The sequence below is a fragment of the Panthera tigris genome, chromosome C1 (genome assembly GCF_018350195.1).
Source record: "Panthera tigris isolate Pti1 chromosome C1, P.tigris_Pti1_mat1.1, whole genome shotgun sequence".
NCBI classification, from domain to species: Eukaryota; Metazoa; Chordata; class Mammalia; order Carnivora; family Felidae; genus Panthera; species Panthera tigris.
In genome coordinates, this window is record NC_056667.1 from 126,898,099 (window position 1) to 126,914,148 (window position 16,050).

At 41.9% G+C, this 16,050-nt stretch overlaps 1 long non-coding RNA gene across 3 annotated transcripts in view; it reads left to right on the plus strand.

Moving 5' to 3' along the window:
* Nucleotides 1-16,050, plus strand: part of LOC122240901 — a 324,657-nt gene that overhangs the window by 184,650 nt on the left and 123,957 nt on the right. For 2 of the 3 annotated variants that reach the window (XR_006220678.1, XR_006220679.1), the window contains exons 5-6: nucleotides 6,178-6,285; nucleotides 8,925-9,029. This is a non-coding gene — a long non-coding RNA (uncharacterized LOC122240901). Of the gene's footprint in view, nucleotides 1-6,177; nucleotides 6,286-8,924; nucleotides 9,030-16,050 lie in introns of those variants that run through there. The other variant, XR_006220680.1, reaches the window with a different exon arrangement.

A 16,050-nucleotide genomic window follows, 5' to 3' on the forward strand; every position in this document is an offset into this window, starting at 1 on the left:
CCAACCCAGTTTTTGTGCTATTTGTTAACTAGATTAAATGTTATAAACAGAGAAGTCATTGTGATTGGGTTTTAAAACTCAAATATAATTTACATAACAAAAACTCACCATTTTAAAGTGTACAATCCAATGTTTTGTCGTATATTCACAAAATATTCATATATATTTTCACAACATTTATTCTTTTTTTTTCTTTTCTTTTTAGTTTTGATAGTGGCCATCCTAATGGGTGTGAAGTGTTATCTCATTGTGGTTTTGATTTGCTTTTTCTGAATGATTAGTGATGTTGATGTTCTTATCGTATGGTTATTGGCCATTTGCTTATCTTTGGAGAATTGTCTATTCAAGTCCTTTCTCATTTTTAAAATTAAATTGTTATTTTTGTTGTTTAGTTCTTTATATATTCTGCATATGAATCCTTATTAGGTTTATAATTTGTGAAATTTTTCTCCCATTGTGTAAGCTATTTTTTCATTTTCTAGAGAATGCTCTTTGATAAACAAATATATTTTTTAATTTGTTTTTACACTTATTCATTTTTGAGAGACAGAGACAGAGCACAAGTGGGGGAGGGGCAGAGAGAGGGAGACACAGAATCTGAAGCAGGCTTCAGGCTCCGAGCTGTCAGCACAGAGCCCAATGCGGGGCTTGAACTCACAAACTTCGAGATCATGACCTGAGCTGAAGTCAGAAGCTTAACTGACTGAGCTACCCAGGTGCCCCAGTAAACAAATATTTTTCATTTTGATGTAATCTAGTTTATTTTTTCTTTGTTTTCTTGTGATTTTTGATGTCATATCTAAGACATTGTTACCTAATCCAAGGTCACAAGTAAATATATACTTATGATTTCTTCTATGAGTTTTACAGTTTTAGCTCTTACATTTAGGTCTTTGGTCTGTTTTGAGTTAATTTTTGCATACAGTATATGGTAGGGGCCTTCCTTCCTTCCTTCCTTCCTTCCTTCCTTCCTTTCGTGGCTATTTGGTTGTCCCTGTGCCACATATTGGAAGAACTATTCCTTCCCCATTGGTCTTGGCCCCTGTGTCAAGATCAGTGGACCAAAGACACGTGGGTTTATTTCTGGACTCTTCATACTATTTCAATGATATGTATATCTGTGCTTCTTCTAGCACCACAACCTTTTGACTAGTGTAGCTTTATAGTAAGTTTTGAAATTGGGAAATTTGTATCCAGTCACTTTGTTCTTCTTTTTTTCAATATTCTTTCACTGATGAGGCTTTCTTAACCAGTAGGGACAGTTAGGAATTGGTTAAGTATATGAGTTCCGTATGTCCATAGCAAGATAGCTGTGCCCTTTAAAACTGAAGGTCTCTCTGCCCTTGATAAAAGCTCTGGCCTGAAAGAGAACCTGACCAGACTGTAGAAGTGTTGTACATGGTGATTGAGTAGCTGATCAGTTTCATTGTTTTCTTGGATTTGTGTCAAGTCACCTGGAAAATCAAAGGTATCATTTCACTTTATTCTTCAAATATCTATCTTAAGCAGGTAGAGAAAATGTGTTTACATTCATGATATAGGTAGAGAAAGTGAGTGACAGAGTTAAAAGATTTGTTTAGATTACAAGGTTAATTCATGGCATAACATTTACTAGAAGCAGGTCCCCTATCTCTCAATGTTGTATACTTGTTTTGCTTAAAAACGTGTATTTCTTGGGGCATCTGGGTGGCTCAGTTGGCTAGGTGTCTGACTCTTGATATCAGCTCAGGTCATGATCTCATGGTTCGTGAGTTCAAGCCCCACATTGAACTCTGCACTGGCAGTGTGGAGCCTGCTTGGGATTCTCTTCCTCCTTCTCTTTCTGCCCCTCCCTCACGTGTGCTCTTTTTCCTCTCCCAAAATAAATAAACATTTTTTTAAAAATTGTATTTTTAAATTTTATTAATATTTATTTACTTTTGAGAGAGAGTGAGAGAGAAACAGAGTGTGAGCGGGGGAGGTGCAGAGAAAGAGGGAGACACAAAATCCAAGGCTCCAAGCTCTGAGCTGTCAGCATAGAGCCTGACGACAGGACTCAAACCCACAAACTGAAATCATGACCTAAGCCAAAGCCAGACGCTTAACAGCTACCCAGGCACCCCCCAAAATTGTATTTTTAAAAATTACATGAATAGTAAATGTTAACTACAAAAAAATCATTACAGATAAGGAAGAGGAGGGGGAGACTAATTACCTTGTAATACTATTACTCAGAAAAGATCCAGCAATTGGGGGATTCCCATTGGACCATGAGTAGCAATATGCTGGTAAATGTTCAACACCTGGCTCTGCAGAAAAGTAATGCCCTGATTTGTACTATTTGCCAGTTTCTTTTGTGTAAATACTCCTATATGGCTGATTTTGAGCTACCAAGGTGACATCACTGAATGTGGATGTAGGAAGAGATGCACATAGTCAGCTCTCATGAGCCGGTGCCAGCATATCACTGAAGGGTACTCTGTCTAGTTCCTTGCTGCTCAAAATGTAGTTCATGAATGATCGGCATTGACAGCGCTTGAGGGCTTCTGAAACACCCAGAATCTCAGGCGCCACCCTGACCTATGGAATCAGAATCAGAATCAGCATTTTAACAAGATCTAGGGTGATTCCTATCAATGTTTGAGTTTGAACAGCATTTCTCTACAGCTGTACTGTCCCATGTGGTAGCCACTAGCCACACGTGGTTGTAGAGCACTTGAAAGGTGGCTAGTCCAAATTGAGATGGTCTGTTTTGAATACTTACTGTGTGTCTTGGTTCAGCCTGCTATAATGCATTACCATGGCTTAAACAACAAACACTTATTTTTCATAGTTCCGGAGGCTGGGAAGCTCAAGATCAGGGTGCCAGGAGATCTGGTGTTTGGGGAAGGCCTACTTTCTGGCTTCTTGCTGTGTCCTCACATAACTGAGAGAGGAGGCTCTTGTCTTTCTTCCTTTTCTTACAAGGGCACTAATCCCATCATGAGGGTCCACTGTCATGACCTAATCTAAGCCTAATCACCTTTCAAAGGTCCTACCTCCTAATACCATCCCATTGGGAGTTAGAGTTTCAACACACAGACTTTTGGGGGGAGACAATCATACAGTCTATAACAGTATGGAAAAAAAAGTACACTATCCCATAAATATTAAAAAAATATTTTTAAATGTTTATTCATTTTTGAGAGAGATACAGTGCAAGTGGGGGAGGGGCAGAGAGAAGGAGACACAGAATCTGAAGCAGGCTCCAGGCTGTGAGCTGTCAGCATAGAGCCCAATATGGGGCTCGAACCCATGAACTGTGAGGTCATGACCAGAGCCAAAGTCAGACACTTAACCTACTGAGCTACCCAGGCACCCCTCCCATAAATATTTTTTATATTAACTACATGTCAATGTCAGAATATATTGGGTTAAATAAATATTATTAATTTCAACCATTATTTTTTGCTTTGTTTTTTTTAATCTAGCTACTACAAAATTTAAAGTTGCTATGTGGCACAGATTATACGGACAGTACCAGTGTAAAGCATGGAATGCCTAGGACTCTGACTGTTCTGTGTGTCCCTTGGGCCCACTTCTTTCTAAACCTCAACTTAAGTTGATCTAGGGGTTTCTAATAACACAATGAGTTGTCCACGGCCACACTGATGGTAATGGCCAAAGCCACCATCCATTTCCTCTTTACTGCTGCTCTTATGTCCCACATCAGTGGACTCAGAAAATATTAATAAACTGAACTGAATAATAGCTCTTTGCCACTGAAAGTTCAAGGATATTCTACTTCAAGAATAGAGGAGGATTCCAGAAATGAAGTGTCTCATATACCTCTTCTTACATCTGTTATCTAGGAGGCTTCCCGGGCAATAGTGCATCAGTCTGTGCATCATTTCCATGGCCCTCAATGATCTCTCAGGGACTCATCTTCATGACAAAGGAAGAGTCACTAAATAACTCCTGTTCCTAATAAACAGCCAGAGAGCGAGTGTACCACTGCTCAGCACATTAACCATATTTACCATCTAAGAGACAGAAAGCAACCTGTCTCATTTGATGAGGAAGCCATAAAGTTTTAGTGAATGGGAAGTAAATCAGGGCTTCTGCTTGCCTTGTAAAAATGCACTGCCTCGTGTTGCATCTCACTCTTCACTTGCATGAGTGTATTTTTATTCCTCTGCATAAATAAAACATGATTCGAAGCCATCCTCTTGACTTGCTCTTGGTGCTAGGTTCAACAACCAAAAAATTAAAGTTGGCATTGTGTTTCTGATGAGGCTTGAGCATTAGTATGAAACATCTACCATATTTGCAAGGTGAAAAAGGCTTTAAGCTGGGAAGGGACAAAAAAAGAATCTTCCTCTTCAGTCCCGTGAGAGGGCATGCAAATTGCCTGCTGCAGTCCTGGGTACAAAAGAAAACCACAAAACAGACTGTTTCACTGCCATCTCCAAAAGCCAAGAGCACTTTGAGGATAAGAATAGATAAATAAATAGTCAAATTCAGTCAAACAATCAGCTTTTAAAATTAATTCACAAGATCAGTGACAGGTGCTAAACTGTGTTTTATAGTCACATGAATATGGTAAATATCTGGAGACATAAAATTTTCTTGGTTGATTTCAGTCAGTCATTTTTCTTCATTTTGACCCAGAGTATTTCACGTAAAAGCTGCTTTGTGGCTACTAGTAAGTCTGGTATCTGTCTGTCTTTTGTCCTCCTCCTACACCTGAAATTTAATTTCAGAACTGCTATATAGAGAAGATCAAGAATCAGGGATTTTGTAAAGATTTAGGAGGGTCCTGTGGTGAAAAGGCAGGGAGGGGGAGGGCATCAGAGCTGGCTGGTTGCCATGGGGCTAAGGCTGAAGCAGGAGGGTGGTGCCCGGAAACAGAGGACAAATAAGAGAACAGTGGAAAGTTGCCAAGTTTGAGCTGCACAAACATGTTCAAAGTGGATTATGAAAGCCTGCAGTTCTTGAATCAGATACTAGGAGCTGAGGTAGCCCCTATGGGTGTCTGGCAATTGGGGAAGGAAAGTGGAAGGGAAGCTCTTAGGGTGAATATTAAACCAAGCAGGCCAACTCTTCTGGTAGGCTTTATGTACCACTGGTGAAACTTTTCCTGGATAGCTAAGGTTTCTTTGAAGTACTTGGAGAGCATTTGACAGAGAATGTTGTGTATTTAGTTTATCTAGTTATTTTCATTTTTATTTGGTTTTACCCAACGGGTAACATTTCTTATAGAGCATATTTCCTTTTATATGTTTGCAAATACAAATTTTCTGCTAATAAGCATTGTCTCTTGTCAGAATCTTATACAAAGCTTCAATGTTGAGAATAGCAGTCAACAAATAACACTATATTATAAAGAGGGCAGTGTCGTCTCTGAACCATAGACTACAACACAGAAAAATGAGAGAAACCATAGCACTTTCTCCAGTCGAAAAAGAAGCCTGGAGAGTGGAAAGGATGTGAGTTGTTGGTTGTAGTCCTAGAGGAGACTACCCTCTACTCTCCCAAGGAGGTTTTCTTCCAAGTCAAAGGAGAGCACTATTTCTAGTGCTTGGGGAGTGTCTGCAATAAGGGAAGACTAGCACCCCACTCTCCACCTAGCTGGGTCCATGTGGAGAATCCATGGGTCTGCTCTGGGCCACTTTTGCAGCTGAGTGAGTTATAGTGAAAAAGGCCTATGAAGCTTGATAAATATCCTGGGAGTTAGAGGGCAATGTGGGAACACAACCATGTCTACCTAGTGCCTCGAGAGTCCTAAAGTCAAGGTGTTCCCTGGAGCAGCCTTAATTGTAAGGTGAAGAGAGAGGGCAGCAATGAGGCAGCTTGCACACTACATATGATTCAGTCAGGATGAGTGACTTTTCTCTAGGTCAGTTGCTTATTGCAGAAAATGCTGGGTTGGACCTTTTTATTGTATCCTGTCAGACTATGGGGTCAGGATAAGATACTGTGGATGTCCCATCTGGTTAGGAGTGGAGAGAGGTGTTCAAGAGGTTAGCCAGAGAGTGTATTCCCATATGAGGGCAGTAGAAAGGCACCCACAAAGAACCCATGTCTATAGCCTATGAGAGAGCTAGCACCAAAACACTTCTGCCCATTGGGGGCATTGATAGCCAGCCCATAGGGAATCAAAACAATGTATACAGTTAAGTAGAACACTTGTTGTTTTTCCTCTATCCTCCTGTTCAGTACGAGTCAGAAAAGGAAAAGAGAAGAGATGGAAGAAGAAGATAAAAACAGACAATACGCCCTTCACTTCTGATCTTCACCCAAGTGTTGGGCCTGAATAAAGAGCAGGTTGGAAACTTTGGATTACATATGATATTCAAGTTTAGATTTATACTGGATTGTGCTTTTTAAAAGCAAAAGGGGAGTCAATCCTAGAATAGAACTTGTTTTTGTTTTGTTTTGTTTTGTTTTTGTTTTTGTTTTGTAACTAGAAGTGCCTAGAAAGTTATTGGATTGGGTAAACTGTCATCAAGGGTGATTTGGCAGAGTGGGGAGAGGGCAGTAGTTGTGGAGGAAAATAAAACTATTTAATGCTTGGATTCCTTTGAAACTTTCCAGAATGTTCAGTAAACCAGTTATACTTATTAAGGTAATTCCTCCCAGAGTTTTCATGGCATTGCACAATAGGAAATGATAATTCCATTTGTAAGTCAAGCTAAGGCACATATATATGCCTATTACTTATGCCTAGAGGTCATGAGAGGTGACTGGTTGAGGGTTTTTATCCCTTCAGTCTGAGGCTCTATCCAAAGGACTGATGACCATGTCCATGGGCTGGTACTCTGTTTTACATTGTATACACTCAGGGTGATTGGAGAGAATTCCTCATGTTTTTTTTTTCTAATGTGTATTTATTTTGAGAGAGAGAGGGAGAGAGCGAGCAAGCACAAGCAGGGGGAGGGGGAGAGAGAGAGGAGAGGGAGCGTATCAAGCAGGCTCTGTGCTGTCAGTGCAGAGCCTGATGTGGGACTCAATCCCAGGAATCATGAGATCATGACCTGAGCCGAAATGAGAGTGGATGCTTAATCGACTGAGCCATTCAGATGCCCCTCCTCTTCTTTGTTTATGGGAGAAGGGATGACTTTTAGTCCCATATATAGTCATCTTAAGATGGCATGGATCATGGAAATCCCTAGGTTTAAATTCTCATCTGTACATTAGCATAGAAGAAGCAAAGAATAATGGAACAAATATTGACTTGGGAGACAAAGTTCCAGCATTGTCAATGGCCAGGTACTTGGGCAAGAAACTTAATCAGTCTGGGATTTTGTTTCCTTAACTGACAATTAATTGGGGACTTGGGGGGCAAGTATTCAATAAATGGCAGCCATCACCAGCATCATCACCACCATTCTTCGAGACTGAACTCTAAGGGGAAGGGGCAATAAATATTCGATTCAATTAGTTCATCAAATTTGACTGGCTGTCTATTACACATGGGACATAAAAGGTAATAAGAAAGCTCCCCTGAAGCATGTGGGGTGGGACGTTTGGTACCCTAAGGCTGCGGAACTCCCCAAAGTCCTCAAATGATGATCACATGTCTCCTTATGGTTTCTGAGACCTTTTCTGTGACATTTGTTTACTACATACAGCAGTACATCCTGGCCACACACGTGGTGGCTACTGGATCGAGTTGGTTGCATGCCATCACCTGTACTAATCCTCAGAGCTCCTCTCCTCTGGTTTTGTAAGCATCCAAAGGAGACAATATGTCTAATAGAGTGTCCATCTTCATCTGATGCCTGAAATATTAAAATTAGATTTGGGATATCTATGGTATGTCATACTATGTTGGTCAGATATGAAATTTTAGCTTTTATTTTCCCAGAAGTCTAGAAATTATTAGAGAGGAGAGTGGTATATATGCCTGGTCAGCATAGGGATCACTTTATGGGTATCTACTTTTCTCAGGCAAGGAGCTCAGACTCAAGAATCTGGGTAGAAAAAATTATTTTTGGTGAACTTACTCCCATCATTAAATTAATACATATCAAGTAATTTATTCATTACCTTCTTACCTTCTTCCTTTCTTTTATCCCACCAATTTGGCTTGATATCCCCTAAAAGCAGAACTTTCAGAGTAGGCCCTGCATGCAGGTAGTTTATGTGGGAGATGATTAGACGAGAAAGTATGAGGGAACGGGAGGGTAAAACAGGGAAGGAGGAAAGTCAGAATAAGGATGTGTTGTTGAGCTCATTGATGTAAGAAATGAGTGCTGATTCTGCTAGATTTTCTGAGAAGCATGTAGAAACACTCTTGGAATCATCCACTGGAAGGATGAGAGACTAGAGCCTTTATTCACCAGCTTCCTTTCCATAGTATTTGATATTACCCGCAGTGGCATTACCTGCCCTTGCACTTATGGGCTGCTTGCATGCACCGGCTTACTCCCAGGACTTTGGAGAAGACTGGGGCAAAGTGCATACCACCTTTGAGGTGGGACACTGGTGCTGGGGACTGTTCACTCACCTAATGCTGAAATAAGATGTGGGCTGGGAGATATGACAAAGGTACCACAAATGTCTGCTTATTCTAAAAAGATTTATGGTGGCTTGCAAACATTAACATTACATTTTAAATATATTCAGAGGAGTTAAAAATGAAGAGTCAGTAACAAGGTTATTATAAGAACAGATGTGTGGGGTGCCTGGGTGGCTCAGTCAGTTAAGCGTCTGACTTCAGATTATGATCTCATGGTCTGTGAGTTTGAGCCCCGCATCGGGCTCTGTGCTGACAGCTCAGAACCTGGAGCCTGCTTCTGACAGCTCAGAACCTGGAGCCTGCTTCAGATTCTGTATCTCCCTCTTTCTCTCTGCCCTTCTCCCACTCGTGCTTGGTCTCTCTCTCTCTCTCTTTCTCATAAATAAACATTAAACATTTTTTTCAAAAGAACAGATGTCATTTAATCTTATATACTTCTTAGATATGGGACCTAAAGAAAAGGCTCTGAACTTTGAAACAGCCAACATGAAGAGGAAATCATGATAAAGTACAAACTTTACAATGATTGAAGACAAAAATGAACGAATTGTTCAGTAGAAACATCAAAGAGTAATTTCTCCTATTGATCCTCAGAGAGGACAAGGGGATGTGATGAATTACATACTGATTAAAATCTTTAATGTAAAATTTGGTGTAAGTTTCATAAAGCTGTTTCTTATGTTTGAATGCAGGCAAATGGCTTCCCCCCAAGCATTATTAGTAAAACTAAGGAGGGGGGCAGAGAGGGGGATATTTGTAAGATGCAGGGCACTTGGTGGTACTCTGGTAGCCCCACTAATAGATGGACAGTTTTGGAGACTAGAAGAATGAGTCAATGACTTTTAATTATATATTTACTTATTGAGAGAGAGAGGGAGAGAGAGAGAGAGAGAGAAAGAGAGTGAGAGAGCGAGCATGTGTGTGAGCTGGGGAGGGGCCAAGGGAGAATCTGAAGCCAGGCTCCACACCCAATGTGGAGCCCAACTCGGAGCTCTATCTCACAAACCATGAGATCATGGCCTGAGCCGAAATCAAGAGTTGGATGCTTAACTGACTGAACCACCCATGTGTCCTGAGCCAATGACTTTTGGAGTGTTTCTTACCAGACGTCTTTTTTTTCCTCAACTGTCTCTCATTCCAATTTCCTTCCCTGTTTAGAATAACAGAAAAGCATGGGCTTTGAAGTGAAATTCAACTGTGAAAACTCAGCCTATTCATCAATAACTAACTTAGGATGAACAAATTTATTACCCTTACTCTCAAATTTGCTACTTATTAGCTACATCGCCTTTTTCTTTTGACAAAACAGCACATATTCTTTTAGAAAAATTTGAAAAAAGAGAACTATAAGAAAAAAATTTAAAACTGTATGCAGCTTTCCCATCCATATAAAGAAATGGTGGTTGAACTATTACGTTTTGGTAAATTCCTTTCTAGTTTTGTGTTACATACAGTTTTGTGACTATATTATATATACTGTTTTTTTCTTTATTTTTTCATTATATTATGAATATTTTCCCATGCTAATGAATATATACTGACATAATCACTTTTAATGGATGCATTTTCATCCATCAAATGATGTGCCATCATTGTTTAATCATACTTGATTATAGACATTTAGATTGTTTCCAATTTTGGATTATTATGGTGAAAGTCATGATTAACATCCTTGCACATAATTCTGTGCATTTTTCATCCAAATGTTTCTTTAGAATCAAACCTTAGATTTGGAATTGCTGTAATAAATGATGTGAAAATTACAAGGCTTTGGTATATTTTGCCAAATGTTATATGTACTTACTTTCCCTACCAGCAGTGTATCAGCATGCCTGTCTCACCAAACATGTCTATGACATCTGATGACAGTATAGACACAGTATGTGTAATAGCTAGAAGGCTGTTTTGGTCCACAGTTAAGTACCAGCCAGGGAAATAGGAGCCACTCTATGTGTTACAGAAAGAGGGAATTTAATACAGATATTGTTTGCACATGTGATGGGGTAGTTGCAAAGCCAAACAGGATGCTATGGACTGGACTGTGTTCTTCCAGAATTCATTTGTTGAAGTGCTACCCCCCAGTGTGATTGTGTTTGGAAGTGGGGCCTTTGGGACATAATTAGGTTTAGATGAGGTCACGGGTGTGGGGACCTCATGATGGGATTAGTTCCCATCTAAGAAGAAACATCAAAGAGTTTGCTTGCTCTTTCTCTGTCTCCACACATACCAAAGACAGGAAAGGCCATGTGAACCCATAGCACGAAGGCAGTCATCCACAAGCTGGGAAGAGGGCCTTCACCAGGAACTGAGTTGGCCAGTACTTTGATCTTGGATTTCTTATCCTCCAGAACTGTAAGAAATACATTTTCATTGTTTAAGCCATTTAGCGTATGGTATTTTGTTATGGCAGTATGAGCAGACTAAGACATAGGCTAACTCAGAGAGTACAACTGGAAACCACTGCTTTTCCTAGGACAGAGGAAGGAGGCGGCATTGCCAAAGCCCAAGGCCTGGAGCCATCTGAAGGAGGCAGATGTCCTTTGGAAGTTGGAATGGCAGAGATACAGCCTATAAGAGAAAAATGGGGAGAAACACCCGGATTTTTCCTTCCTCCTGTCCTCCAACCTTCCAGCAGGACCTCCCACTAGCAGAACAATGTGAAACCCCTGACAAGGAAGCATGGGAAAGCCAGAGGCCCCTGGACAGTGTGACACAGAGCATGGAAGACTTGAGATGAAACTGAGGACTCACAGATCCAGGAGTGCAGAAGATACTGTGTTTGGTAGAACAGTGTCTTTGAGAAGCTCTGCTGTCTTGCCTGTGCAGGAGACCCTCTCTTTCAGGTTATGCAGGGCACTATGCCAGCACAAACCATTACAAAGGCTGCTCAACCCTGTAGGCACTGGAGTTTTCAGCCCCTGCTTTAACTCGTGTGCCCACTTTAGACAGGGGAGAGCATTTTAAGAGTGGAGACAGTATGGGGAAAGGCATGGGGGTGGAAAAGAATTCCACTGAAGCCAATTTCTGTACCTTTTCTTAGGTAGCCTGGTCCTTGAAAGTTATAATTTTTAAAAGACATAGCCCTTGACCTTTAATACTCCATATTAAAAGCCAGAGAGTGAACCGGTTTCACACTGTGTCTGTGTGAGTCTTCTGTTGTGTGAAAATCTATTTCATGTGCGTCTGGAGTGGACTAAATTAGGCAGTGTGATGTTCACATGGGTTCAGCTTCATTCTTTGTAAATCATTAAAGCTGTTTAGAGAGCACGTGGGTACATGATCATGGTTGGCTCTGCATGCCGTCACTGACGCTAGGGCTCATGTCTGTGAGCCTCCTCCATTCAGCCAGTCATCTCTTCATGCTTACTGAGGGAAACCCAACAGATGTTTAACAATGAGGAGAGGAAATGTGGATGCCTGAGAACTTTCACCAAGGCCAAGGGAAATGCAAGGTTAGTCATTTTGGCAAAGAATGGCTGGTGAAATACAGCCCGCAGGCTCTGGAGGCTTTGGGTCTGCGTTACTGCAATGCAGCCTGTGGTTGAGTGGGGCCTGGTGCAGGGCTGTGTCTGCCTGGAGGAGGAGAGGAGTACCTGGTTCTACGTTAGATCAGGGGGCATGTGGAAGCCTGTAAGGTAGGTCTGCCTGCTTACACAGTGGGGAGATCCTGTCCTCATTTCAAAGGGCTTTCATGAAACCACCTTGTCCTGTTCGAACACTTCCAAGTGGAGAGCTAAGTAGGCATTTCTGCTACAGTCCAGACCTTCAGCCTAACTTTCCTCATGTGCTGCATTTGCACATCCCATTTCGGTCTCGTGGTCTAATTCAATTTGCTCGTTTGTCTTTATTACTTTGGGTTAGTCTCTTGCTTTGGGGTGGGCTGTTTTGGCTTGAGGAGAACAAGGTATGGGGACCATTCTTCTGACAGGCACTGGTCGCATGAGCCACAGACACAAGTGCTTCCAGACCAGGGTGGTCTCAGGAGCAGGTTAAGCAGGCAAGGGGAGGGGACCTGTCAAACCCATCTAATGGGGGCACTCTTGGCCTGAGTTGATTATAGGCAGTGGGACCTCTGACTCCCACATTGGCTTTGATTTCTTGTTTTTAAGGAAAACTCGGAGATCTCCATGGAAGTTTTCTTTTTTTTAAAAAAAAAAATTTTAACATTTATTTATTTTTGAGACAGAGAGAGACAGAGCATGAACAGGGGAGGGTCAGAGAGAGGGAGACACAGAATCTGAAACAGGCTCCAGGCTCTGAGCTGTCAGCACAGAGCCCGACGCGGGGCTCAAACTCATGGACCGCGAGATCATGACCTGAACCGAAGTTGGAAGCTTAACCGACTGAGCCACCCAGGCGCCCCTCCATGGAAGTTTTCAAAAACGGGAATTAAGTCTAAAAATGTCAAAAGCAATGTGTAGGCTATAAACTTCACTTCTTTGGACAGAATCTGGCCCAGGGGCCAACAGTGTACATTCCTGGGCTTTTCACAATGCCAACCGAGATAGTGTCTCCATCCTGAAGGGCCTTCAGTGGAGCAAGAAACTGCAAGATCCAACTTTGTCACAAGGCAGAATAAACCCAAGATGTGCTATAAAGAGAGATTCTAGGAAGTGCTATGGGTGTCCCGACAGAAGAGATTTTTATGAAGATATTTTTCTTTCTAAGGTATTAACATGAAATATTAATTCCATCTTAAATAATTGATCTTCAAAATGTAGGAAAACCAATTTATTCTGTTTGTGTCGTCCATGGTATGAGACTGGGCTTAAAGGTGAGACCACTTTAATAATGAGGCCTCTGGCTACTTCACTAAATAAATCCCCCTGAGGGAAGGATTTATACCTTACTGATTTCCACTCTGGAGTGTTAGAGTGAAAATTCCTGTGTAAATAGTGAAATAGGATTTTAAAAGATTGCTTTTTCTAGACAGGATGACTAATGAGAGAGGTAATCCCTTAAGATGCATTCATGTGCTCAGAGCAGCCCAGCCATTCCAGAATTCCCCAAGTGTGGAGTTCGGCAGGTAGTGGCAAAGCCAGACTGAAGAGGTACCGTGGGGCAGGGCTTTGCATGGGGGCAGGCCCAGGGTTGGGGACAGAGGCCGGACGTCAGCAGGACACCTGAGTTAGGATGTGGTGATTGTCCCGTTATCCTTGGAGCCCCAGGGTGCTGAGCTCCCACCTCTCCCAAGACTCTTCCCATGCTGTATTACAATGATCTGTACATTCTCCCGCCAGAAGGCTGTGAGTATCTTGGTGCAGGGCCAGTGCCTAGCAGACTGCTTGCATATTGAATGTCAGCTGAATGAATGAATAAATGATAAACCAAATTAAAATGTAGACAGGTGTTCGGCATCAGGGAGATTCAGCAAGAAGTGGCGGTACTGCTGGGCGAGCGGATGCAGCGTGGCAACAGGCGATTTAGAGCTGGTGAAGTGCAGACTCCTGAGCCTGTGGGTGGAGGGTGAAGTGAAGGGCAGGCCCTTGCTTTGGGGTTGCGGGCAGGGCATCAAGGCAGGACTCCAGCAGGAAGAAACACAGAATGAATTCAGTTAGTGGGACATGGGGACAGAGCACAGCTTCAGGGCAGCAGAGAGCAAACGGTCAGAATGGACACTCTGTCATTAAAGAAATGCAAGTTCAGATCTTACCCCTTTTCCTAGCTGGGTGACTGGGCAATAGATTTAACTTCTCTGTGCCTCAGGGCCCACATTTCTTTTCTTTTTCCTTTTTTTTTTTTTTTTTTTTAATGTTTGTTCATTTTTGAGAGGCAGAAACAGAGCACAAGCAGGGGTGGAGCAGAGAGAGAGGGGAAACAAAATTCGAAGCAGACTCCAGGCTCCGAGCTGCCAGCACAGAGCCCGATGCAGGGCCCGAACTCACGAACCCATGAGATCATGACCTGAGCCGAAGTCTGACACTTAACCAACTGAGCAACCCAGACACCCCTCAAGGCCCACATTTCTTAAATGGGGGTCTAATTGTTGGGAAGACCATATGAGATATTGTGTGTGAAGCACTTAGTTCAATGCCTGGCAGAGAATTATTAATGCAAATATGGATAGTACTTGATTAGACACGGGGTACTTGATGCTGGGACTTCTGAGCAGTAACCAGGAGCTGGGGAGTCCACCTCAGGCATTTTGCAAACTATTTATCTCCTCATCCCGACCTGGGTATTGGGAATAAATATTGTATTTCTAAGGCTGCTCAGGAGATTCTGGTAACTCCCTCATAATACCTCCTTGCTTAACCCCCTTGCATTTTTATTTGTCTAATTCCTCTTCCCTACAAAACCAGTGTAGGTCTCCACATCCTGTTAGCGGATCTGCCTAGAGGTGAAAGTGAAGTCCCCACATTGTGGGGACTAAAAGGATATCAAGGCAGGCAAGGCTGAGGTATCCATGAGACAGCATACAGAGTGCCTGGGGTCCACAGCACTTTCAGAGGCCCACAAAATGTTTCCATTTCTTTTGAAATGAGAAGAAAAAAAAACGAACTTTCAGGTTGAAGAAAATGTTTACTTATAGAATACTAATTTATATATTCATCTTTATACAAATGCTGTCATGAAATATACTCTTTAATGTTTTTTAATGAAGGAAGTGGGCCATAAAAGCTCAAGAAAGACACCTATGAAAGTCCTAATGTGGCCCCGGGGACAGGGACCCCAGCAAGTAGTTCTCTAAGATCTATGGAAAGTACCTGGAAGGTTTATTAAATGCAGATTTCTGGGACCCATTCCAGAGTCAGGCAGCTGGTGGCAGGCTCAGGAATCTGCATTTGAACTGAAGCCCAGTTCATTCTGAAGCAGGCTGCAGGAATAGCCTTGAGACCCCCGGACCCCACTCTACATTATGGTCCTACCCTGGCAGTATGATTAGGGAATGCTGGGAGAGAGACCCTGCTGTCCACACTGGCAAATCCATCAAAGCATCAGTCAACCAGTCAGGAGCTCAACTAACTGCTGGATTGATCAAATATCTCTTGCCATCTATGTATTAGGACCTGATTTAAATATCTTATGGCTGAAAAGAGAAATGTTTGAAGCAGATTTTCTTTGGTTTTATTTATTATGTTTATTTATTTATTTTTATATTTTGAGAGAGTGTGAGGGAGAGGGAGAGGGAGAGAGAGAGAGAGAGAGGGAGGGAGAGGGAGAATATCTTAAGCAGGCTTCACTCTCAGCACAGAGCCCAACTCAGGGCTCCATCCCACAACCCTGGGATCATGACCTGAGCCAAAATCAAGAGTCAGACACTCAACTGAATGAGCCACACTGGTGTCCATGAAGCAGCTTTTGTTTAAATGAATGTAGTGCACCATTGCGAGATGTAACTTTGCATTTAAACCCAGCTTCAAAAAGTTATTTTGCAAATCATTACACAGAACTTCCGCATTAAACATGGGCATTACACAAGTGGCTGATTTTGCTCCACTCTCCATGAATAAGCAGATTTCTTTAATTAAATATATGATTTTCTTTAATTGAAGCAGTTAGTTTGAAAGGTGATAACTAAATAAAATTTTATCCTACAAAATTTATAGAGTAAAAGCAACATTAAA